Source organism: Stegodyphus dumicola, chromosome 9, assembly GCF_044657685.1.
Source record: "Stegodyphus dumicola isolate Sdum_Otavi_A_Nest chromosome 9, ASM4465768v1".
Taxonomy (NCBI): Eukaryota; Metazoa; Arthropoda; class Arachnida; order Araneae; family Eresidae; genus Stegodyphus; species Stegodyphus dumicola.
In genome coordinates, this window is record NC_140776.1 from 2,157,600 (window position 1) to 2,184,310 (window position 26,711).

At 32.3% G+C, this 26,711-nt stretch overlaps 1 long non-coding RNA gene across 1 annotated transcript in view; it reads left to right on the plus strand.

Moving 5' to 3' along the window:
• LOC118189177 (uncharacterized) overlaps positions 1-26,404 on the plus strand; it is a 177,987-nt gene extending 151,583 nt beyond the window's left edge. The window contains exons 2-3 of the long non-coding RNA XR_004758220.2: positions 21,696-21,862; positions 26,225-26,404. This is a non-coding gene — a long non-coding RNA (uncharacterized LOC118189177). The remainder of the gene's footprint in view (positions 1-21,695; positions 21,863-26,224) is intronic.
• The last annotated feature ends 307 nt before the right edge of the window (positions 26,405-26,711 follow it).

Here is a 26,711-nt window from a genome sequence, read left to right on the forward strand (position 1 = left end):
GTGACAGTCACAACTTAGAGCACGATGTTACCTTTAGAAAATATCGAGAATCCGTAAAATTTGAGGACAACAGATAAACAGCTTGCGTGAGGTAGAAAGAGTATGCAGGGGAATTAAGAGATAATTCTGAGGCAGAAGAATGATGATTTGACTCGCTGTAGTGAAGATTTAAGAACCCGAAGTTTCATGAACATTACAAAGTGGGGATAGTTCAGCATTTAAACGACGGGAGATGCGGAAGAATCGTTACATTTAAAAACTAATAAAGAGTACTTTTTCCATGTCAAGCTGTAATTAGAGAAAACATAGGCACCATAAAACTTCGCTTTAAGAGCAAACTGTTAGTGAATGAATTATTTAGAATCAGATATTTCTTTACATTTTAAAATTTCGCTATTTTTAAAATGACATAACTATATACTTGCGACTTTTGGAAAATCTATTTGCGGCTATTGAATTTTCCTGAATTTCAATACGCGGCTCTTACTGACATAAAGTGTTTTCACCCTTGGTCTACAGAATTTATTCTGTGGATCTTAGATATTAATTGAAAATTACATTTCTTTTTTTTACATTTTTAAGTTCTTATTTCAATAGCAACTACGGAAAACTCAAAAGTCACCTCAGTTTCTATCCGTTAGGGAAAAATGTTAAAGAATGATTTGGCAGACTATATAGCATAGCTAAAAATTATCTAAAATTGGTCACTTTTTCGTTAAATTGTGTTCAATTTGATTACGTTATGTGACCAAATGATAGAACATAAAGAATCTTCTTTATCTGAAAAGAGAAAATTTGAAAAACCGGCTTAATATAACCGGCTTAAACCGGCTTGAAAGTTGCTGAACGTAATTTTTATTATATATGATTCGTTCCTGCCTTCAGAATAAAAAGGAGAGAAGTGTGATGTTTTGGCTTGGGAAATCGCATTATTATGCAGCTTTGAAGTATTAGAAAAAATTACTCTGTAATGATCAAACACTCAGTCTTATATAACCCAAACATAATAGTAATGTCAGAAAACGAAATAAATACCGACTTCATTTAGTTAAGCGGCTTATTAAAGCAGATATCTGAGATATACAACAAAAGAGGAAAAAAATTTACAGTATATAGCAAAAACATATCAGGAAAAGGAAGAATTCCAAAGTGAGAAATGCTTTCATTATTCTTTGGGAAAAAAACCATTTAATTTATGAATACCAAGAAGTTTCAAGAGCTTAATTCAACACAAAACGCAACTCTCTAGAGGGATTTACCATTGGCTGTCTGCATCTGCATAGTTAGGGCGTAAGCGGCTCAGTCTAGAATATTCTAAATATGGGGTTGATGTTGCTAAATGTTTGACGTTCTGGAATTTTAAAGATACTGATAATTTTCGTAATACTGTTATAATTATATCTGTGACTTTTTGTGAATCACGAAGAAGTTACGTCTTTCCTTACAGTTGTTATTGATTGCGATGTAGAAAACTGCAATAAACATTGAATATTTTACAACGCTCATTGATATGGGTACATGCACAGACACATAAATTAGAGTAGTTACCTTGTCTGTATATTTGAAGAGAGTGATTAATTTCCTTAACGGGTGTCACTTAGAACAGCAAGTTTAAGAAATATTTCTAAGACCACAAAGCATATATAACTATTAAATGAGCAAGTTTCTAATTACCCTATTTTAAATAAACTGCAAAATGTTTTTAATTATACATTTAAATACCATGTTCTGTATTCAAAGCTGGTTCCAGAAGTAACATAATCCAGTTCTTAATATAATTTGACATTATAGGCCGTAAGAATCTATTATATATTATATATTTGATTTTAATAAGATCAGTGCGAATAAGTATATTTTCTTTGGTTATCAACATATCTTTTAATGGGGTATCTGGTCGAGTATTAATAACATAACTGCCCCCAGAAATGACTTTTAAACACTGAGCAGGTATGTGCAACTATTTAAAACTTTTTCTCTTTCATAATTATGAAATAATATTTTCAGAATATTTTAACGATCACTAAATAAGATGAAAGAAAATCGGTTTACATATTTTCAAGATTAATAAACTGGCTCTATTCCTCATGCTTGTAATTAGTTTATATGCAATATCGGTAATTACAAGGCAACATTTAGATTCTTTGTTCTATAATTACAGAGGATATTTTCGATAACACTTCTAATAGAAAAAATATAAACGGAAAAAAATATTAGCTTTGTTTCTGACTCGTTTTGTTTATAAGGAATTTTTTATTTATAATAATAAATTTTAAATAGTTGCTTTGATAATATTAACTAAAAACTGTATTGTATTTGAGAATACATGAAATGTGTAAAAAACTACATATTTTTTGTTTTCTAAATTATATTGGCTAAATGAAAAACTGTATAATCCAAGAAAACTTCTTCTTAACTCATTCGTTTTTGTTTTTTCTCCTTTCTCTTTATTCTTTCTTGTTTTAATATATACGGTTTTCGAATAAATACCATTTAAGTAGCTTACTATACTATATTTGGCAAAGAATTATTATTTTAAACTCTTCTAAACACACTCATTAATGCCCACATTTCAAATATTATCATCCAGATTCTGCATTCTAATCTCATTTTACTTTTGAATCATGTAGTTTTGTACTACAATTGTCTATTTTGATAGCATATTTATAAACTTCTTATTAAAAAATAGTAGCTATTTTATAATTGGTATTTGCCTAATTTATAAGCACGTATCATTCTTTCCTGCTAGTTCATAATTTAGGAGAAATCCTTAAATGAACAGAAAACTCGAGCCTCAGCTAAATTGTTAAATCTAATTCGTAATTATCCTAAATTAACTAGGTTTAAATCCCATGCCAGGAATTTCACGATTTTTTAAAATTCGTTAGACACTAATTACAAAATTAGCAATAGTAGTTTAGATGCAATTGAAAATATAATTGTATAGATCGTAGGAAAACTAAGATCTAGATGGGCAATTATTAATTCACAATTAACTTAAATTGGCTGAAAATCGTATTCCTTATTTTTGAGCGCCTGGTAATATTGTAACTGTAGACAACATCAACATTCAATTACAAAACGACCTTACAGCTTTTTCAGTGATGCCAGAAAATTTTCAACTAAAGTAGCAAAAGAAGACTCAAAAAGTCGCAAATGACATCAGAGATCCCGTGAATTTTGTGACGTCAAACTAGTTATGTATGCTCAGTACGTCAGAGGTCATGTGAGCATACTATTTATGTATGGTCACATGATCTCTGACGTCATCACAAATTTATTGTCTATTGTTTTGTAAGTTACAGACTATATTCGATTCTTATTCGTTTTAATTACGTATCAGCTTTAACGAAAATTTTAAAATTATATTGCTCATTTTCACATGTTTTAATATCCATTTCTTTTTTAATTAATTCTCATTTAATTTAGATTCTATTTTTAAATTAATTTGTGCATATCCCTTCTTGAAAGCTTCCTCACCTTTAGATCGTTAGCGCTGTAGCGATGCTAGATGGCATCGCTGCAGCGCTAACGATGACTAAAGTCATTCAAGCAATTCGTATAAAAATTATGGCATTCGTCTGCTCGTGATGTCAGGGAGTAAAGGATTAGCATATCCAGGTAGCAATCTAAAAATTCATGGTCCGAATTCCGATGAGCAAACAGTTGCTTTTTCAGGATTTATTTTGCTCCGAAAAGCGTCTCTTCCGATTTAAGTTAATACTTTCTTAATATGCCTGCCAACTTTCTGGCTATTTTGTAATTTTTCTTTTGGAGGAAACACTTTTGCTTTTAAAATTAGGACGGGCTGGAAAGAATCACTTTAAAGTTAGCTAGAAACTTAATATAAACGTCACAGTTTCATAATTCAACCTTTTAACTGTAGCTATCTTTTAAAATAGAGATTTAAAAAATGAGAGGATTCATTGTCTGTAGTGAAGTTTTTTATTACGAAATTAAACTCTATTTTTTCCAGGAGAGATTTTTATCTTCGAATTAAATCTAATTATTTTCTCTGTATACTGAATTTTATTTTATTTTGCTCTTATGTTCTCTCGCATATCTGCAAGAGAAAAAATTTAAATTAAGTATTAGTTGTAGATTTAAACAAGAATTATACAAGCATACAACAGCAAAATGAATAAAAATGACTTCGTAAAATGTGGAATAACTAGCCAAATATAAGCAAGAAGTTAGTACACACGAACGGAACAATAACAGGAAAGTTCAGCGTCCCCCCTCCCCCGAAAAAAAAGTACTTGAATCCAAATTATGGCTGGTGAGTTCAAATTTCGGAGAAAATGTCTGTCTCGAATATGTACTACTATCTAGTCAACAGTCAAATCACTACCAAGTCAACAGAAAATAACTATGAGAGTAAAAAAGAAAAGTAACCATGAAAAACACATAAATCTGAAATAAGAACATATGATTGCTATCGAGGTAGATACGTTTCACATTAAATTATACCTAATAAATCAAGGAACATGTCATAAATGCGGAGTCTTTATGTAGGTAAGATCATATAATAGGTGAAAACAAAAGGTTTCTTATCTAAAAAGCCTTCGAGGCGTGTTATTATTACCGGATAGCGTAGTATACTAGAAATGTTAGTGCATGGATTTGTACGGAAAATGAAAGGAATGTTTCAATCAAATCTGCTGATATTAATATTGAAAAATATGATATTTAATTGACATCTGTAAATCTCCAGAATTCCATGTTTAATCCTTGTATACGCCAGAAATAATTTTACATGTAATACAAATGCTCATAGCACGAAATTTATTCAATAGGAAGAAGATATACTATAATCTGAGAAACTACCCTAAAATTTATCGATTTATTCTTTATTTCTTTAGTTATTCCTTTCAAGGCGCTGCGTACAACTTTCTTTGTTCAATTTCTTCCAATCAATTCATTAATTTTTCTGCTGAGTATATTTTAACATCGAGCCTGGTGAGTTTTGCGATTTTACGGTAACTGAAAATTGATTTGAAAAAAACAAATGTGTATGAAATAAATATATCATAAAGTTTAAAATGTTTCGGTATTATCTTAAATGTCAGTGAGATTTTAATTTAAACATACTAAAGCAACAAAAATCAGCGTAAATTGCGCAAATATGCAAGAAGTTTAGTTGTATTAAACACTGATGATTTAATTACATTTAAAAGTAGTATTTATAGTTATAGTTTTAAAAGTAAAACTTATATTTTCTTTTAATTTATTCCCCATCAACATTAGTGATGGAATATTTTCTAGCACTTTCCAAACCTGTGCCTGCGTAATTTGCATGCTCACGCAGTTTAAGCAACATTTTAACTGTAGACACATTAGGATAATTGGAAAAGCCGGAGAGGTGAAAAATTAGCAACGCCTTCGCCGGGAATCAAACCAGGGACCTCTGGAATACCGGCCCAGTGTGCTGACCACTTACCAGGAAGCCACGCTAGGAAGGCGGGAGAAATACCTTATATACTCCCCCTTTTAAAGGGCGACTGGGGGTTTTTAGGGGACCCAAGCGTCAAATCCTGGGTGAGGGGAATCATCATCCAACACCCTTTTAGTTCTGGCGCCACTGTAGAGTTCCTCACTTTGTAAATGCTGGGTTACTGTTGAACGTGAAGAATCTTAAGAACTGATAAGCGAATAATCACTTGAGTTCGTGTGACAGGAAACAACAACATGGAAGGGTAAATAACCCTTTATTATTCAAATAAGATTTAACAGAACTCCGTCTTGGAGTGTACAATAAAAGCCGACACTTGGGCTTAAACTAAAGAGACTAAGAATTTAACTAAAAGAAATCTAAACTAAAAGAGATATAGCCGAAGCTATCAAGATTCTACCAGAGTTGGCCCCTTAAAGTTAATAGATTGCGAAGCTATCAAGGGCCTAAAGTACGACCGAGCGTAGTAATAGCTTACGAAAGATTAGCCTAAAAAGGCGGACGCGTGCAGGCAGAATACCTGGTAACTCTCTCACTAAGACCGAAGAACTTCGCGGTTAAATCCGCTCTTTCTCATTATGTATTCAGACGTGATTCTAAAACTACGTTCTGTCCGGAAGTAGTAAGTTAAGAATCGACAGGAAAGGAACTTTAACTTAAAATTTAACTGTTAATAAAACTAACATAACAATAACATGAAATAGCTTGTCAAATTAAATTTCCGTTCTTTTTGGTATATTTGCTTCAGATTACAAGTATGTGATGAACTGTTGTAAAAGTAAGATATATAAACCATAAACGAAAGGGAAGGAAATAAATCATAAGCATTATGAAATAATGAAATGCAGGTAATTTTACTCTCAGTAAAAATCATGGAAATCCCCAATAGCTGTATGTTTACTCAAAGAGTTTATAAAAGTAGGATATCAGAAATCAGAACGAAGTCTTTTTTATGAATAACATTTTCTGTGATAGTTTCCTTAATGAAACAGGATATCGAAGAAAAATGTATTCATGTTTTCAAGGTCCCAGATTGAGATTTGATTGACATCGTGTTTCGTACATGATATCCAAGGAAATTGTTCGCTGAATAAATAGAACTAGATATTCATCATTTTTTTTTTTTTTTTTTTTGTTTTGTTTTGTTTTTTGTTTTAAAGCCAGGTCGTAGCAATGACGCGAATGTTCGCTATCTTTTCGGACATGATGATGATATCTATAATGAGTGTAAATTTAATTAACGAATTTACTAAAAATAACGTAATTTTTTTTTCAATATATATTCTAATGCAGTTACTGTGTATGCTTTATTTCCTTTTAAATATATTAAAAATTATTGCGTTACCATTTTTAATGCAGCATATTCATTTCAATTTCTGTAAATAAATAACAGCTATTGTTAAGGAAAATATTATAAAAGTATAGATAGACAAGGAAAAGGTATACGATACGTTGCGAGTTTGAATCAAGAGTCTGTTTCAGTATTAGCATTACTTAATATCACTGTAGAAATTCATCTATAAAAATGGAGTGTTGCCACCACGTATTCGTTGAATTAATTTATAGAGTTCCTCACTCTTATTCTGCTAAATTAAATATAACCTAGTGAACTGTTAAGCGAATTACCGCTTAGTTCAAATAACAGTGATCGTAAACTCAAAAAGTGTTAATTACCCATTATTCACTCAAAATAAGATAAACAGTCGGCCCCTTCCTTCGGGCTTACAACAAAACCTCCCCTTGGGCTTAAATTCAAAAATAAGAAATAGGAACTAACTATAACTAACTAAGAGATATAGTCGGAGCTAATACAATTCTAACATAGTTGGCCCTTAGATTTAAACTAGCCCGCGAACTATCAAAAGGCACGTAATATACAGCCGAGCGAAACAGTAGCTTAGAGAGACTTAGCCCAAAGGCAAACGCGCGCTACTTAAGCTCTCTCTCACGAAGTAACTAAACTTTCCTTTAATACTAATTTTTACTCATTTGCATTCAACGCGATTCAAAAAACTCTGGTAAGGAGTTGTAAGTTGAAACAAGGCAAGATAGGAAAGCACAATTAAATTAAAATAACTGTTTATAAAATTAAAATATGCCTTACACATTAATCATGAAGACTGAATACAAATGGAAATGTAGTTTTAGAATATTATGATAAAAGTTCAAAGCTTGTTTCCAGTGTAATGCATTTTACGCTTTCAGATGACTTCCTCTTTATTTTCTTAATATCCAGTTATTTTTGTAGAGAGGGAGACATCACTTAAGCTCTGTAAGAAAGGTATGATTAAACCTATTGTAAAAATTTTTTGATCAATTATTACTAAAATTTTCCTAATTTAGAAAAATATGAACAGGTAGGAATTATTAAATTTTAATTGTGAGAAAAACTCTACCGATTATAGTGTGCTAGGCGATTGTTTATCATACATTAGTATTACGAAAATGTACACACAAGACTGAAATTTTGGTGGGAGAAGAATTAGGTTGTACGAAGAATTAGATTAGAATCATATTTTAGATTTAGATTAGGATTAGATTTTTGAAATATAAAATACCTGTATAACATTGTCGATTCCTGTTTAACATATGTGGATGTGAGGTTTTTTTTCTTGCTTTGGTAAGTTTATTCAGGTTACGCAATGAAGAATATTAAATTAAAAATTCTTAATGTAACAAATATTTTATTTTCATGTAACGAATATATTATCCGAATCAATCAGTTATTAATTTCGAAATTTTTCTTTTTTTGAATACTTTTTAGAGGCGCTGGATTTTCTTAAACCACGAAACAGGTGAAAAATCAGCTACTCGAGATCTGAGTCACGGATCCTATTCATTTGCTGGTTGAGCTTGCTAAAACTTCCACTACAAAAGCGAGAGAAAGCCATAATTCCTTACAATTAAAGATTAAATTTTCTGATTGTGAGCTGGGTCAGTTTGCTGAAACCAGAAAAGCCTATATCAACTTTCTTTATCTTTTTCACTATTTACATTAGAGAAGGAAAGGCTAGAAAATGTGAATAACTATGAAGATACATTTGATGGGTTGAATGAAATTTCACATATACGTTAATTATCAAATTATGTAGTCACCAATATTCCTTTAATAATTTTCGAAGATATGTTACGAAAATGAAGGAAGAGAGCTTCTGTTGTTAATATTGAGGAGGAAATATAACAAATCACGTAAGTCGATGCTCTTTCTGGACTAGAGACCAACACAAAAGACCTTTTAATTAAATATGGAATAAAATATGAAGAACGTAGTAGTTTCTAAAGTAATTAAGGAATGTCGGAGGGAAAAATGTAATTTTTAAAGCCCAAATGGACGTTTAGCCCAGAAGGACTATATTAGTCTGGAAACGGCGTTTTGCGTCGAATCAATTTAAATGTCCAAATCCCTTTTCAAATTATTGCCACCAAATATTATCAACCTAGATTGTATTTAAAGAAACTAAATAATGAAGAAGAGGCCCGGTGGCGCAGCAGCAAAACAGGCCCAGGATTCGATCCTCGGGCTGGACAAGGTTTACTCAGCCTTTCATCCCCTGAATGGGTAGACAAAATGAGCACCAAGTTAGCTTGAGGACTAAACACAGGGGGGTCTTGCGACAAGATGACTTTTATTCAAGGTTCCTGCACCCCGGGGCCCACGGTCAAGAAAGCAAATATCAGGACGTTGCAAGCCATGGCTCACTAAGGGTTGTTGCGCCATTAAGTTTCTCGTCAAATTCTGAAAAACATAATTCTCCACCAGAGCAGGCTCGAATTTGTAATTTGTTTTATTGTCTATTTCATATTTTGTACAATCTTAACGAAGATTAATAAAATCAGCAATTTCAAAGCGAGCAATAACAACACTGTATGAAAAAAATATTTTTATCTCCAGCGCACGAGATTGTCTATCGGAAATTCTAGTGATATGCTGTTTTTAAATATATTTTTAGCGCAATGTGGCGTTAGCCCAAATGCTGTGGAAATGTTTATGTGCCTGTAAAAGGAAAGAAAGCCGTTGGGCGCAATTTAAAATCTAATTAATAATTTTTTAAAGGTTTAGTATTTAAATGATTGTTTATCACACAAAACAAATTTCCATTAACTACCTCGTTGCATTGTGTGTTTAAAATAACAATCATATGCACACTTCACTTAAACCTTGATACCACGGTAAATATATACAGATAAAGGACAAAATAATACGAACACCTATGAAAAAGTATGACGTATTTTACACCTGCAGTACAGCCACGGCACCTGCCACAGAAGTCGGCCACCTAGTCAGGGTGAAGAGGAAGGTATCAGTCTCTCAACAGCAGTCACCTGCGTTGCATGCTTCGATCGAACTGTCTGTGAGAAGTTGAAATGTTAGACCTGTCAGAGTTCCAAAGAGGAATGATAGTTGGAGAGCGTTTAAGTGGAGCATCGGTTGCAGAAATAGCAAACCTTGTGGGATGTGCAAGGAGTATGGTATCAGCCGTTATGACAGCGTACACGAAAGAGGGTAAGACGACGTCTTCAAAACACAACAGTGACCGAAAGTCAGAGCTGGCTGATAGGGATAGACGGGTCTTGAAGCCCATAGTAGCGCGAAAGCACAAGCAATCTTTATCCGAGATAACATCCGAAACGAACAGTCATCTCTATGACCCCATTTCAACAAAAACTGTCAAAAGGGAACTTCATGCTGCTAACATTTATGGCAGAGTTACAATTCGTTAACCCTTGGTGACAGCAACTAATGCGACGCCAATGGTGCATAGATCACAAAGGCTGGCCCCCATAGCAATGGCAGCAGGTAATATGGTCAGATGAATCGTCATTCACTCCAATTCAGACGACCGGAAGCCTTTATGCCTGGAGTACGCCCAAAGAAGCGTTTCATCCTGACTGCCTCTTTGCCGACTGTGAAGCATGGGTGTGGCGCCATTATGGTATGGGGTGCGATATCTTGGCGAGGTCTTGGGACACTTGTTATTCTGCATAGGAGGATTACATTACTATCTCAGCATTTTAGGGGATTATGTCCATCCGTTTGTCCAGACTGTATTCCCTGGGGAGCGACCGATTTTTCAAGACGACAACGCCCCTATCCACACTGCTAGGTGTGTTCTAGAATGGTTCGAAGAGCATGACGATGCAATTGAACATCTCGCTTGGCCCCCTCAGTCTCCGGAATTGAATATTATTGAACATTTATGGGCATATTTGGAATTCAAACTTCGTTCCCGATTTCCACCTCCATCCGGACTTTCGGAATTAGAAACCGCTCTGCAGAAAGAATGCCTTAATATTCCTTTAAATATTGTCCATGACCTTTATGCATCTATCCCACGTCGCGTTCAATCTGTACTTCAGTCAAAGGGTGGTCCAACGCCCCATTAATAAAGATTTTCCATTATTTCACAGATGTTCGTATTATTTTGTCTTCCATCTGTATATATATTACGATAAATACATACACATACATGTACATATTTACTAAGTATTTTCTTTTAGTTATTTAAATATATTTTGTTTAATGAATGATCAACAAATTGTATCACCGAGGTTAGATTGTTTGTACGTATGGACTTTTATATGCATATTGTATATCGATCTTATGGCAGAACGCTTTCGGAATGGCCATTACGGGTTACTTGTATGCGGAGAAGAATAATTTACAGAAGATGACAAAACAGCGTGGTGTTAACAAAAGAGAATGCAGCATAAGAACAAGCATATAAATTTATTTTAATTGAAAGTGGATATTTAATATACTTTTTTCTTCAGATCGTTCCACAGAAAGAATTTCAAAGGGGTAAGATCTGCCCATTATGGCTGTCAGACAGCCGAATCCCTAGGTCAAATCTAGCAGCCGGGTATTCCACATCCAACAAATCACGCACAGGGCAATTGAAATATGCCAATGTTACTTCATACTAGAATTACAGATCATGTACTACCGATAATGATCAGTTAGTACATTGTTTGGAAGTAAAACGTATGAATGTCCCGTAAGCAAATGAGGAGAAGATACGGTTCACTAATATCATTGCCCACTTTATAGATTCTCATACTTACAGATTAGTCGATCTGACTTATCTGCTATAGGATTGCTTGAGGATTGAACTATGACTACACATGGCAGTTATGATTGTTGAAGATCCAAGTATGAAACATGCATCATCCGTTCACGAGGTATTTGAAAGCATTACAGTTTCGTTTTTTGCGATAACCATTCATAAAATTAATGCTTCATTGAATACGTCTGGGTACAGATTCTAACGCCTTTGTAGTGAGATGGATACAGCTTCTCTGTACGCAATATAAAATACACAGTACTTCTACTTTTATTGAAATACTGCCTAGTGCACGTGTACTAAAATCTGAATCTGCTTTACCCATCACAATATTACATCTTCCAATGATGGAGCAAGATCGCTATGGATTAATGGATTCTGCCATTAATTTCTGTCAGGTGAAAGTTTCCCATTTGACAGTCAGTTACCCCTTTATAGATGTGTGTGTGTGTGTGATTATGGCAAAGCCTCGAGGGCTATCTGCCTAAGAGAAGGGATGCCTTCGTGGAGGACTTTCTAAGGGAAACTGACTCGTATACCCGTCACACATGGGGAAAACCACGAAAACGCCCATGCAGCCAGCCCGTTCGCGGGATTCGAACCTCGGACCGAACTACCAGTGTTCAGCGACTTTACCGCTCGGCCGCTGGCATTTATAGATGACACTGCGATCAAGATGACACCGTGATAGACAGTGATGAGCATATTCCCATCCCATTTCATAAAACATTACCATAATGGTGACCATAAATAAAGTACATGTCACAATATTCACGAACAGAATATCTTAACACCATGAGAAAGATTTCCTACAATTCGTTAACTTCCATACGCCACCTTTTTTGTAATATAAGCCAAATGAGAGCTTTTCATAACAGAAATTCAACTTATTTTCAATTTCTTATTAACTAAAATCTCCCTTTTTGCAGCGTAATGATTACTAAAATACGCGTTTATTTTATTCTCATTTGTTGTGCCGTTTTCATGTTTCCATATACGCTTGCTATCCGTGCACCGGGTAAGATGCAGGTGGTGTGCCATTTTGGCCTGTCTTTCTCCCCTATGGTTGTTCATATGCAAGGTATGATGCAGTAATTTTCTTTTGCAATTTTCTCAAAAAGTATGAATCATTAAGATAATTCTTTGGTCATTTTAATATATTGTGAAGTAGAAATCTCCTTTTTAAAGTGTATGCGGCCTTTATTGGACACACAAATCGAGGTATCGTTGCATGTACATTTATTTTCCTAAACAGAATTCAGTCATCCCGCAAAAAATGTTGAATGCTCTAAATGTTTCAATTCAATTTAAAGTTTTTCTGTGCTTCCACGCCCCTGAGTGGCACGTAACACAGGGAAGGAAGGTGAGCCTCCCTCCCCGAGTAAAATATGTCAACAGCACGCTGTGTTCCCAGGTTGTCCCCCTCCCAAGATGTAAACGTTTATATAATCAGTAAGTAATGTGACTTTTAATCGCGAAAACTTATCTTACATTAAATTTAAGGGAGATTTTACATTACATTTTCATCATGAAAACCTTGGAGATAAATATGATAAAGAAAATATCTAAACATATGAGATAAAGCAATAAATGAATACTAATTGCAAAGAATTTCTAACAACCACACACAGCAAATTGTTAAACATTGCACTGAGTAAAAGCTACAGTGTTACATTACCGTAAAACCTAAAATGAAGGGAAATAAAAAAATCGTTTTTGTGAAAAGATGGTGAAGATAGACCAGGATTGTATCTACACTTTAGCATTAATTGCAGCTATGGATTATGCACAAAACTTCGATCCACGGATTGAAGAAAGATAATTGGTTAGATATAAGATTGATAAAAGATTAAGCTTTTAGAACTGGAATTTGGATTTACGATGGCTACTAGGTCACTGAAAAGAAATTTTTTAACTGAAGCAAATAATGTACTTATTTGTTGAAAATAAGTTGTTTGGAATAGAAAATATATTTAAAAAGTTTCCTATATTCTCAGTTGGGCTTAGAAAAGAAGACCTATAACGTTAATTTGAGAATTGGGGAAAGAGTAACATTTAAAATAACTAAATTATGATCTAGCAAATTGGAAGATAAAATTGCATGTTTTTACATTTGCAAGAATTCCAAGTATGCAATTCTTTACTTTCGTGCTTGAATGTTATAAAATTTATTCTGCCATTCGTTCATCAGAAATGCGAAATATGGACCAGACGAGTATTTAACACCTTGTGAACTCTGTCTCCTGGAACAAGTTAGCAAACCAGTTTGAATGCAATAAATATGATGTTTACCAGTGCCAACAAAAGGCTGTCCGTTATTTTTCTTGTACTGCTAAATGTCAGGGTCGCTGATAATAATCTCTCGCTATTCTCCATAAACTACAGACAGCATTATGAATAAATATGCAGAAATACTACTGGAAGACGCCAAATGCTTTGATTTAATGTAATGTATCGCTACAGCTATCGCGCAAGAAGCGCCAAGTATAGTAATATGTTATTAATGCTAAGTTATCACGAAATGTTAGTAAGGATATAGTAAAGTGTACCCCGAAGGGAGAAATAAGTGATAAGTACACTCACTTCGCGAGAAAATTCGTTGTATTTCATTTTGTTATTGAAAAAAGAGTGAAAATCCTGATCTGATGGGCAGATTTCTGGCGGAAGTACATGGTTGTGTTTCTAAAAAATATTACAATAGTGTTCAATGTTTTTTCCAATAGTGTTCATTCAGGTTTTTAATTTTCAGCTATTTATTCAGGATGCCGAAAAGTACTAGTTATAAATTGAAAATGTAATAAATGCAAAATCTGAAATTACGAAGCAAAGGGTGTTGCAATTCCAGAACTCGAAATATTTATAAGATAAGAGTTTTAAAATTTTCAGAATCACTGGGAATATGTAACAAATGATCAACTGTAGAGATTTATAGTTGCCTTTGTGCTGAATCAAGTTATCTCAACTTCATTTAATGCAACTGCTGTAACTAATATTCTTAATGCAATCATTTCTTTAAATCAGAGACTGGCTCTTCATTTGGAGATTTTAAAGCCATGTGACTAATGAGTAGATTTTGGTACAACGGACCTTCCCCCTTCCCTGAAAATGGTCTAGCGCTTCAAAATTGCAGACATCAGTTCTGCTAGTGTTGCTGTATGTATTAATGGAGATATTTTACCGAGATCAGTATACACTTCGTTGGATCATTAGAATGTTTAAATATTCAAATTCTAGGTACTTATGTTTTAGGGAGTTTACGCAAGCGATAGAAAAGAGGTTTATGAATGAGTTTATTTTTTAAATTAAAACAGAATTTCGTACTTGAAAAAATGGAAATTATTTTAAATCTTGGAAAATCATTTTAAAAACACAAAGATAAGTCTAATTTAAAAAAAAAAGAAAAGAAATCTGAAAGGTCTCATATTTTAAATTACGTCCAAAGGGGCCTTTTTTTAACATTTTGTATGCTATATTTATTTATGAAATATTACGTTCTTCGTACTTAAACCATAAAATTCAGTTCAAGAGCAATATTGCAAAATAGTTTTAAATTAAGCATGTCTTTAGAATTTCCGATACGGAGTCTCGCGCGCTAGAGATAAAAGTTTTTCTGTACAACGTTACCATTGCTCTCTTTGAAATACTTGAGACTGTTAATCAAAAATTCGTTAAAATTTTACAAAATAGGAAATCAATAACAAAACAAATTCCAAATTTCAAATTTGGGCTTCCACATGCCCATATTCGCAGTAAGATTACGTCATTCAAAATTCGGTGGCTCTATGTACCGTTGTTTTATCACAATGCAAGAAATATACATACATTTATGCAGATTTTTCATTATTTAATTTCTTCAAATATAACACAGGACTCTAACATTTGGTGGCAACAGTTTAAGAAACCTGAAACGGATATTTACAGTCAACCAACGCAAAATCGCAAAACGAAAACATTTTTAAGTCCTTCAAGGACAAAGCCCCTTTGGACTAAAAAAAACACTAAATTATTTTTTGATGTAGAAGAGATAAAAAGTATTCAATAATCCAAGTATAATACTGAAATGAATTAGATTGATTTTTTTTTCTATTTCCGAAGAAACACGTTTGCTTTAAATATGTAATATGACTCATGCAACTTGTGTTTAATAGGAGGACAAGCAGCAATAAAGTAGACATTTTGATAACAAGTATACGACGGTAACTGAAAATTATGTATACGTTGATATATCTAAAATCTATATGATAATCATGAAGTATATTGATGAACTGAACAACAGTTTAAGTAGATGGCAGAAGAAAACTATGAATTCTTGAAGAAAATCTTAGTGTCGTAAAATACAATAAAACAGGCGAAAGAGATTTAGGATGTACAGATTTTTGAGTACCAAATACATTTTTCTGTCATTATTTCATGAAGCGAAATGAAAATTTCGTATGTGAATCCTTTTAAGTAAAAAAGTATTGCTTTGTTTTATAACAATTTTGAGTAACTGAAATGTTCTTTTGGAAAGCTAACCACTTTATCTTGAAGGAAAAACTGATCACTTTATTTTATGCAGGTAGTATCAATTTTCTCCCAGTAACAATTTTCAAATGAAAGTAAAATTCCACTTGTAAAACAAGCTTAAGTATAGAATACTCGCAGAATGAAAGCAAAATATTTGAATTGGCAAACAATAGATATTTAAATTATGTACTGTAATTAGTCATAAGCAGTAAAAGGAAAATCTGTAGATATCATCAAGTTAATAAAGATATGACAACGATAGGGCCCATTTCTGCACATGGGTTTTAAATTTTAAAGAAGTTTTTAAAATAGAATTGAAGAAATGTTTTATAAATGAGGCTAAATAATTCATTCAGAGCGACTCAAACTGTTTAGAAAAATAATTCAATACCGTATGGGTTTTAAGAATCAATGTTTTATATTTTTATAATTGCATAATAATTAGGATTATTCTTACAAATGCCAAAATTAACTTATATGAATATACAAATATACTATATGAATATAGAAATATACTTATATGAATATAGAAGATGCATTATCAGTTACAAAATAATATAACTTTGGAGAAGAACACTCAGCTGTGGGAAATTCTTTAAAGGCAGGAGTTTCCTAATCTAGTGAAATTTTTTTGACTTCACAATGGTAGACTCAAATAGTAGGGATCTCGTGTTGAAGTCCACTACGGCATGGTAAAATTGCATGATATGAAAGACTAAGTAAGTTAAGCATAGACATCACGTTGTAAAGTCATTAGGTTAATTGGAAGCAGAAAAGATGAAAAATATGCAACCGCATTCGCCGGGAATTGAACCACGGACCTCTGGAATACCGGCCCAGCGTGCTACCGTTACACCACGAAGGCACGTTAGAGGCACGTAGGAGAAATACCTTATAACGTTACTAACAGAATTTTCATGCTTATAATCTTAAAATATATCACTAATTTATACGTTAATCTCTTGAATGTACAAAAAGTAATCAGCTTAGAACCGCCATGACAGGTTTTAATATATTTTGCACATGCTCATATGGAAGAACACCTAATTCATCATCTGTTTTATACGACATGAAAAAAAGGGGTACGTAATTTACTAGTTAGTAGAATATAGATGCTCATTTTGGAAACTTTTAGTTTTAAAAGCTTTAAAAAAAAAAAAAAAAAAAAAAAAAAAAAAAAAACACCTCTACGGACAACAACAACAACAACAACAACAAACAAACAAAAAAAAAAAAAAATCATTTTGGCATACTGCCATATCAGAATGTCTCCTTTACGTCTTGTGCCAGCCCATGTACTCCATTATGATTCGTTTGACAAAAGATGCATCGATATTTTCCTCACAAAATAATTTAAAAAATTTTAACTTATTATTCAAAAAATAGAAATAAGTACTTCAAAATTACTTACTCAATTATTAGTACTGTCTGTATACAAATCTTAATACAAATTCATTACTTTTCATGTGATATATTAACGTGATATTCCTTTTTGGTTTAAATGTGGGGATAATCACACTACATGCGAGTTATTAACGAACCGTCTGACAGCTCCTTAATTAAGAGAAGCTAGAGTATTATCAAGCATCTCAGAACTAGAAATATACTTTTAGCTATATGGGAACTCATATATTTTGCAATGGCGACTGACTGCATTTGCGAACACTACGCACATAGGAAAAATCCACCTACAGAGGAACTTTAATATCTGCAATGGAAACTATTAGGCAGGATCTATTTCTCCGTTTTATATATCGTTCATGGGCTGCAATACTGAAACAACTCGAAGAAATATGAATTTTTAGTAAAATCGTCAGTGGTAGCATCGATATATATTTTAGTTCAGAACCGCATTATTAGATCACAGTATCCTCTGTGTTTTACTCTTTCGTCTCCCCTCTACATTGGCTGCAATACTGGCATTTCTTAAATTACGTTACTTTATTGGTATAATATATCTCACAGATGTCAGAATTTTGTTGTAAATATTAATAGTGACATTGTATACTTCAAACACGTTTCTCTATTAAAATTAGAAAAACAAATCATTGGATTATTTCTTCTATAAGTCTACTTTTAAATAAACAAATTTTGAAACTGCCAATGTGAAAGCTTGTAGACTCAAGAAAAGTTTGCTCTCCTTCAAGAAAGCAAGACAGAAGAAAGCTTACAATAAATGCTTTGCAATATTCTGATCTTAATAGACATAGTCATAAGATTCACAGATACAGGATACTAGGAATGTATTTAAATCGTGACATGTATATAATTTGAATTTCCGTTAGCTCACGAGAAAAGGAAGTAATTATGTGTTAAATTTCTTTTAGACTTCAAGTCTAAAATATATTTTAGTTATAATATTTTATTATTTTATTGTGCTCTTTTAGCATTCCGGGTCTCTAGAGAATTATTAGAGACTGTCACCTCACATATTTCATGTAGGTAATTTTAGAATTTAAATCAATCTACTGCCTTAAAAGGCTAAAATACGTACGGTTATTTAAAATGCCTTCCTTGTAAAACATTCTTAGCCCATAAGAAGTTATTAGTTCCGAAATGGAATTTTGCGTCGATTCATGATAAAATACGGAGTTTCAATTTTCATTCGAGTCTGTTGCCATTCGGCAGAATATAAGATGTTTATTTTTTAAACTAAATTTGTCTGTTGTGGATTAAGAAACTAAGCTGTCTGAAAGCAATAGATGCAGTTTTTAAGAACATTTGTTTCGTACTTTTTAATCGAATCGATTTAAGTTACAAAAATGCATTTAACACATAATCTATGTAATTAAAAATACAGTCAATACTAGAAGGACTTTATATGTTTTTTATTATTTATTTATTTATTATTATATTTTGTAAAATTTAATAAATTGCTTACTAACAGAACGATTTGAAAGAGAGCAGTAGCAACTCTAAAAGGAAAAAATTATTTTTATTTCCAGCGTACGAGACTGTCTCTTGAACGTTTTATAGCTATAATGCTTTAAATATTTTGTGAATAGTATTATATGTGATGTAAATCACATAAATTTCAGGCACATAAATATGTAAGAATTTTATGTAACATGATATTTAATGAATAAAGATAAAATACAAAATATTCTTAAAATGACCATAAAAAATGTTTTTTAAGGCATCTTATTAAAACTAAACATTGATATGATGCACTGAGAAAAAATTGAAAAATCTATACCAACACTACATCGTAATTTTAAATATATGCTGCTTTTTTTAATTTTTGTGATTTTGTATTTGTCATAAGTGCGAAGAAAACAATGTTAATAAAAAAGCTAAAAAGACAAAAAAAGTGTGTTAGCAGGAGTATGCGTAACAACAGATTGGTCCACTGCAATCTCAGCGAGAGCGTAAAAAATCTTAACAAACCTTTTGGGGCGACCATTAAAATCTGAAATATTTCAGATATTTTTTCTTTTTAAGGAGTACATTTTTTTTTCTTTTCAGTTGAATAATACAGATTTTGAGTGTCTTTTATCAATGCCTAGGGAGCATTGATAAAAGAGACTCAAAACCTATATTAGAAGAATATAGAAAGTATTAAAAATTCTTAGAAGAGAAGAGAAGCATTAAAAGTTCTTTCATACTTCTCTTTAATTCAGTGCTATTTGTTTGTGTATACACTAAATGATATTATAAACCAAATTTTCTTGTTCCAAGTAGCGGCTAACAAGATTGTAACAACGTTTTAGACTGTTTTCTATATTACTCTCTTCTATTATATCTGTGTTATATTCTCTTCTCTAGTATTTAGTCTAAGCAATATCTCATTTATTTTTAAAGTTGACATTTTAAAGTTGAAAGACATTTTAAAGTTGTATAATTTCATATAATTATTGAGAACTACAATATGCACACGAATACTTAATACGACCCATTTACACCGCAAATGACCACGTTACCCTCATTTTTGTAAATCATGTAAATCAAAGTAAGCACAGGCACCTTTTTACAGATACTGCAGTACAATTTAATATAAAACCAATAATTGCATAAAAAGAAGTAAATTAGTAAATCTTAATTGGTAAGTTCTCAATTTCAAGTCTTCTCTGATGCATAATTTCTAACCTGCCACTCTTACTGGAGGACTTCTGGGAGAAGTATTTTGGTATTACGTCAGAATCCTCCTGTGCAGGATAGAGTCGTAGTTTTTACTTTCGGATATTACATATACTTTCACTGTGCAATAACATTGTCGCATAGATACATGATAATTTTCTTATGTGTAATTGTACAAAATTTTGTTTAGTATTTTTACATTTTCTAGAAGATTTTCTTGCAGATTTTAAGTACGTTTATATACATATGGGAATAGTGAGTGTATTTCTTATTTAAATAAACATTTATTTACTTACATTGGTATCACACCCATTTACTAATGTAGAATGTAGTTCAGTTTGAATGGAATTATATGAAAAGAGCCCAAACATGGCGGACAAAATAGGCTTGATATTTTTGAAGCAAGACAGATTTGTCCAAAAACCATTTTGAATTGTTATGAAGGCTGGCCACCGTGATTAGGATGTAATTGAGGAGCATTGCGGTTTATTTCCCTGTTCCTGTTTATTTGTTTATTTTATCTAGTTTTCTTATACATTCCTTTTTGGGATCTACCCTCTTATTATATAGTTCATTGACCAACATGATCTAGTGATGCACCAGAAGACAATTTTAAAGTTCAAACCTCATGCCAATTTCTTTTGATTACACAAAGAATGGAGATTTGCCTTCCTTTAACTTTTATATCTTCAGCATTTCAATCAAAGGAATTCTTAGTTAAACAGTTTTGCCAATTTTGATGTTTCTTCTAGCATAGATGTGGTGTAAATCTTCGCGTTTTACTAGCCGTGTCAGAAACAAGATTTCTAAACTTCAGATTGTGAAGTAGTATACGGAACTGAAGAAACATGCTGTCTTTCAGATACATTTTTAATATAATATGTATTAAGCATCGATATCATTTCATGGCTTACTTATATATGATACATACAATTTCGTTCCAAATATATATGATAATGGTTTCATAACAAAGTATCTCCTAAACAGCGTATTATTGCATGTGATAACATGTGAGCTGATAATCTTGTAGGTTTGAATTGGGTGTTTTAAATTGTGTCAATTTTCAGTTTTAGTGGAGTTGGCGAAATTATTAGATATAGTATTTTCTATTTTCTATTTTCTCGCGACAGAAGGTCATTCGACATCGTAGTCTTCATTGGATTTCACTCACAACTGAATAGGCTGTCTGGTTTGGATACATATTGATGATTTTCTACTTGAGGTAACTTTCTGAAAGGATTTAACAACTTTCGTCAAGAAGGTGCGAGCGATGATAGCTTTCCGAAACGAAATTTACTTCATGTAATTTGAGAAATAAATTGCTTTTCTTTACTTCTAAATTTAGCGATATGACAAAAAATATTATTTGTAAACTTGAATATAAAATGATTAATTATGAGAACTTATCTTCCTGTCCTACATTAATACTGCAAAAATTGCAACACCGGATTGGAAAAAATAAGATCGCAGATTAGAAAAGAATTCCATATATTCCCAATGAAAATAAAAATAAATTATTACCACCTAATTGCAGTTGGTGATTCTAATACGGCATGTTTCGTCTTCACGAAGCCTAATTATAGCATGCGTCTATGTTTCAGGATGAAGGGAATACTCCAGAAAAGAATACTTGTACACAGTCCTCTGCGCAACAAATAATGTGTAAGCATAAAAGCATCCAATTCCATATTTCGTAAATCTAGCAGTGCCTCCAGTCTTGTTTTAACTCTTAAGAAGAACCTGAACATTTCATCACTGCTATACAAAGGTGAGATGTGCATAGAATTAATGTATCGTTACATTTTTGTCTCTGTTGATATTTCTATTTATTCAGTTATTTCCAGTTTATTGCTTCCATATTTGTATTATTTACATGACATTATACTCTGTGAGCAGCAATATTACTCAAATTCTCCTTCATCAGGTTAACAGCTGATAATTTATCCCTTTGGAAGTTTAGATTATATGGTCTGGCATCGATGAGGTATAATGGTTCGTAATGGATCAACCATAGCTCGCTGACGATGACACACTAATGATTGTTCTAAGTAGCGATGGTATATTGATGTTCATTATTATCAACCAGCTTTAAATTTATATTTTCAGTAGCAATGCAAGTTGGAAAAAATTTAATTTGGCTAGTAATTCTCTAAAATACGAAAATGCTATAAAAGGATAATAGTAGTTCAGTTATAAAGAGCAATACATTTTGTAGCCGTAAGAAAAGGAAATTTTATAGGGTGAGCATCGCGAAAATTTGCGGCGTTGACACTAAGAATTCAGCATTAGGAATCATGATAATCTTTTATAAGTCTAGCATACACTAAGTAGGGATACAAATAATAAATAATGTATAAAGAATAATGTATAAATATTACACATTTCTTTAACTGATGTTTGTTTAAACGAATAAAATTTTGACAATGCTATCCACGTAGTTATATCACATCTAAATTTCCATATAATTAGACAGCGTTGTTTGAAACCTATTTCGCGTACGCAGATTTTCTGATGTATCATGCTTTTTGTTGTCTTGTCATTCGCTTTTAAACTTCATAAATATTTTTTAAGCATCGGTACTGTTTGTGGGTATGAATGACTTAATATGACTTACGAAACACTATTCTACAAGTTTAGTAATTGTTTTAACACAAAATTCTTTTGCAGTCGTTTCAAACGAATGAAACTCATTTACTGGTTTGTACTTTTGTTGCTACACAGGAATGTAATTTAAAAAGAGCAAATCGTATTCTTGCTTAAAAAATTCAAGGATCTAAAACTAATAAAGTTCAAACGTGCAACATGCTTTGAAGACGAATAAAGTTGGCAGGTGAAAGCGAGGTTTTAAATTTTCAAACAAAAATGCCTGATTTTTAACTCAAAAAGTAGAATGAATTCTTTTTGTAATCAGGTTTAAAGTTCTCGGATTTAAGGCTCAAAGTTCAGCTTTGGATTGTAGAATAGAATAATCTGCAATGTATTTTCACGTAAGTTCTATTGGTATAGTACTGATTGTTACTAATTTAATTTATGTAAATATACTTTTTAAATATGAAAAATAGCCTAAGAAGTGTAACCGAAATTATAAAATGAAAGGGATTCATGAGAACATGAGATCCGGGAATATATTTGGTTACGGCGAGAATCAGTGTGTTCGCGACAACATTTAAATTTATTGCGAAAATTCATGCCGCGATTTGTTTGACATACGTTGCAATTAAGAATGGTTATAAGTTAATTTAAGAATTAGTATTAACTTCACACGCTCATAACTAAAATTTGCGGTAAATGTTTTGAATGGACGAATAAGCGTGATGGGAAAATGCGATATATAGAAAAGCGTAAATTTAAATGTTAAAAAATAAGAATAATTGTCGTACGTTTTCTGTTTTTTAAACGGTGCTACTTTGGTAGACGGTTGCACGGATTTTTGGCGATTTGCTTTGGCGCAATTATTGGCGCGGTTTTTACAATCCTCAGCCATCTTGAAAAAATGCTGTTTTTATGCATTTAATGTTTTTAGGTATTCGAAATGCTGTTTTTATGTATTCAAAACTTTAAAAACATAAATATTATTAAAGATAGTGGAGTAATTTTTTGCTGAAAACGTTGTTTTGTAAGATGGCAGACAAATGTAAATAAATACATTTACTGCGTGTATAAAATACTAAAGTAAGATTAAACTATTACTTTCAAATAGCAAAGAAATAGAATAAAAACACCGCTATAAAACATTGCGGTAACGTTTAATTGGATTAAAATACTTTAATTGAATATCGAATTAAAACCATCATACCAACGTTTAAAAGAATTAAAATATTACTTAAATTCAAATACTTTAAAATAAGTAAATAAGAACGCTTCGTACACTAGAGCTAAAATGACAGCAATTAGAAGTTTACTGCCGGTAAAAAGTTGGAATGTCTAATTTTTATTTTACCGTGACCACAATACCATACACGGCCGTCCTCAGAATCGGCTCTTTTAACGATCTTCATCTATGATGCATATTTCTCGCATTTCATTGAAGAAGCAATTAGTGAGATTTCCTCTAAAAATTTAAAATAAATTTCCTCTGACCCTTGTAACAATTTAGAAGTAAATCTTTGGTTAGGAAAACCAGGTTGGCCAAAATAAGGTCTCAAAGGACAATTTTTTGATCCCGATACCAATAATTCTTGGTACTTATTAATAACAACATTAATCTTTGAAAAGAACATATCCGTTCGCTATGAAATCTAAGGAATTCGAAGAGATGAATAGATGAATAATAAAATTTAAAAATATCGCGGTAATGCACAAATATTCAGTAACAAATAAGGGAGCTGATTACATCACGCATAGAATTAAAATTATTTAAATAATCATACATAATAAAATAATTTTAAAAAAATGCATAATTAAATTGTAATTTAATATTTAACAGTCATTAATGATAAATTTATAGATATTAAAATCAATAACTTTTAAAGTAAGGTGACGTCATTGATTACATCATCCACAACATAAAATTATATAAAATATCATAAGCAAAAAAATTTTTATTTCAAATAAAATTGCAAAATTAAATTCATTTTTAATATTTAGAAGCCATAAATAGTATTTAAAACGCGGAATTTATGCATAATAAAACGCATTATTTTTTAAATAAAATGACAACAAAGTATCGGTTACCATAAATAACTTGTCGAGCAATAGGTTTACCATAAGTCGTATTGCTCGCCAAAGAACATTTCGCCAAAAATCCGTGCAACCGTCTACCAAAGTAGCACCTTTTAAACGATACAAATCGCTCATTAATTGCTACTCTCTTGGGTAAAAGCAATATATTTTTTACATTCATTCCTGAAGCTTTATTAATATGGTTACAATCATTCGCTTTGACTTGAATATGCCCCTATTTTTTCGATAACTCGTCGTCATTTAGAAGGTAATTTCATTATGCCACTTTTGCAAAATGACTTGTCCTCAGTGGCAAAAAACTGACATAGCCAGTTTTCACATGCTTCTCTTGAGGCCAATTTTACACCACTGAATACGTTTATCATAGACAAAAACAGATGATAATCGCTTGGTACCAGGTCTCAACTATAAGGTGTATGCATGAGAACCTCCTAACTAAGCTAACTCAGCTTCTGGCTGGGTCATCATGACCGTGCGAGGTCTGGCATTGTCCTGGTGGAAAGCAATGTTTCTGCTATTAGCCAGTTCTGGCCTCTTTTGATCGATTACTGCTTTCAATTTGTCCAGTTGCTGGTAATAGAGGTCCGAATTGAGTGTCTGGCCACTGGAGAGCAGCTCATAGTAAAGGATTCCCTTCCAATCCCACCAAACACACAGTAAGACTTTCCGGCCCCCCCCACTCAGTCCTTCTTTGGTCACCATTTGGTTGCTTCCCCGGCCTTCAACCATGGACATTATAATTTGAAATTTTCTTATGCGACCCATTCCTCGTCGCTATTTATTATTATTAGTCCAAAGGGGCTTTGTTCCTGAAGGACTATTGTTTTCATTTTGTGATTTTGCGTCGATTTACTACAAACGGTGGATCACTTTTCAAACTGTTGCCACAAAGTATTATCGTCCTGTATTATATTTAAAGAAATTAAATAATAAAAATTTGCATAAATGTATGTATATTTCTCGCATTGAGATAAAACAACGGTACATAGAGCCGCCGAATTTTGAATAACGTAATTCTTCTACGAATATGGGCATGTGGAAGACCAAATTTGAAAATTGGAATTTGTTTTATTATCAATTTTCTATTTTGTAAAACTTAAACGAATTTTTGATTAACAAACTTAAGAATTTTGAAGCGAAGAATGGCAACGATGTACAGAAAACACATTTTAATCTCCATCACGAAAGTCTCTGTATCGGAAATTCTAAAGATATGCTCATTTTAAAACTATTTTGCGATATGGCTGTTGAACTGAGTTTTATGGTTTAAGTGCGAAGAACGTGATATTTAATAAATTAACGTAACACTCAAAATGTTAAAAAAACGCCCCTTTGGACGTAATTTAAAATCTGAAACATTTCAGATTTTCTTTCTTTTTCTTTTCTTTTAGTTATTTTTTAATTTTTACTCATATAACCTACAGCTAATTGTTTTCTCTTTTTTTAGATATGAAAAGATTAAACAAAATTATCCGACATGGAACGTAAGTTACAAAAAGTATTGGAGAATGGATTGAGAGTCTGAATATTATACTCAAGTATAAATGGATAAATTTCTTTCAGCTTTTTAAATTGAACAAAAATAAAATATATACCTTCGAAGCAATAAAAAAACTTACATCAGAAATGGCTCGATTTCATTCCGTTTGGCCAAGAATTCGCAGATAGTAACACGATTTATCAAGTTTTCTTCCGCCAGCTAGTGTGGTACCAAACATCAAGTTTCTTTTTCAACCCAGCTTTATGCAAATGATTTTTAACTGTTGTGTGGTCGATCTTCAGTTCCTGGGCGATGCTACGGCAGCTCTCATGCCGGTCTACTTCAACCATTTCAAAGATTTTATCGACATTTTCGACGATAGGTCTTCCAGTGCGTGGTGCATCTTTCACATCAAAATTACCGGAACGGAATTCATAAAATTAAAATTGCGCTT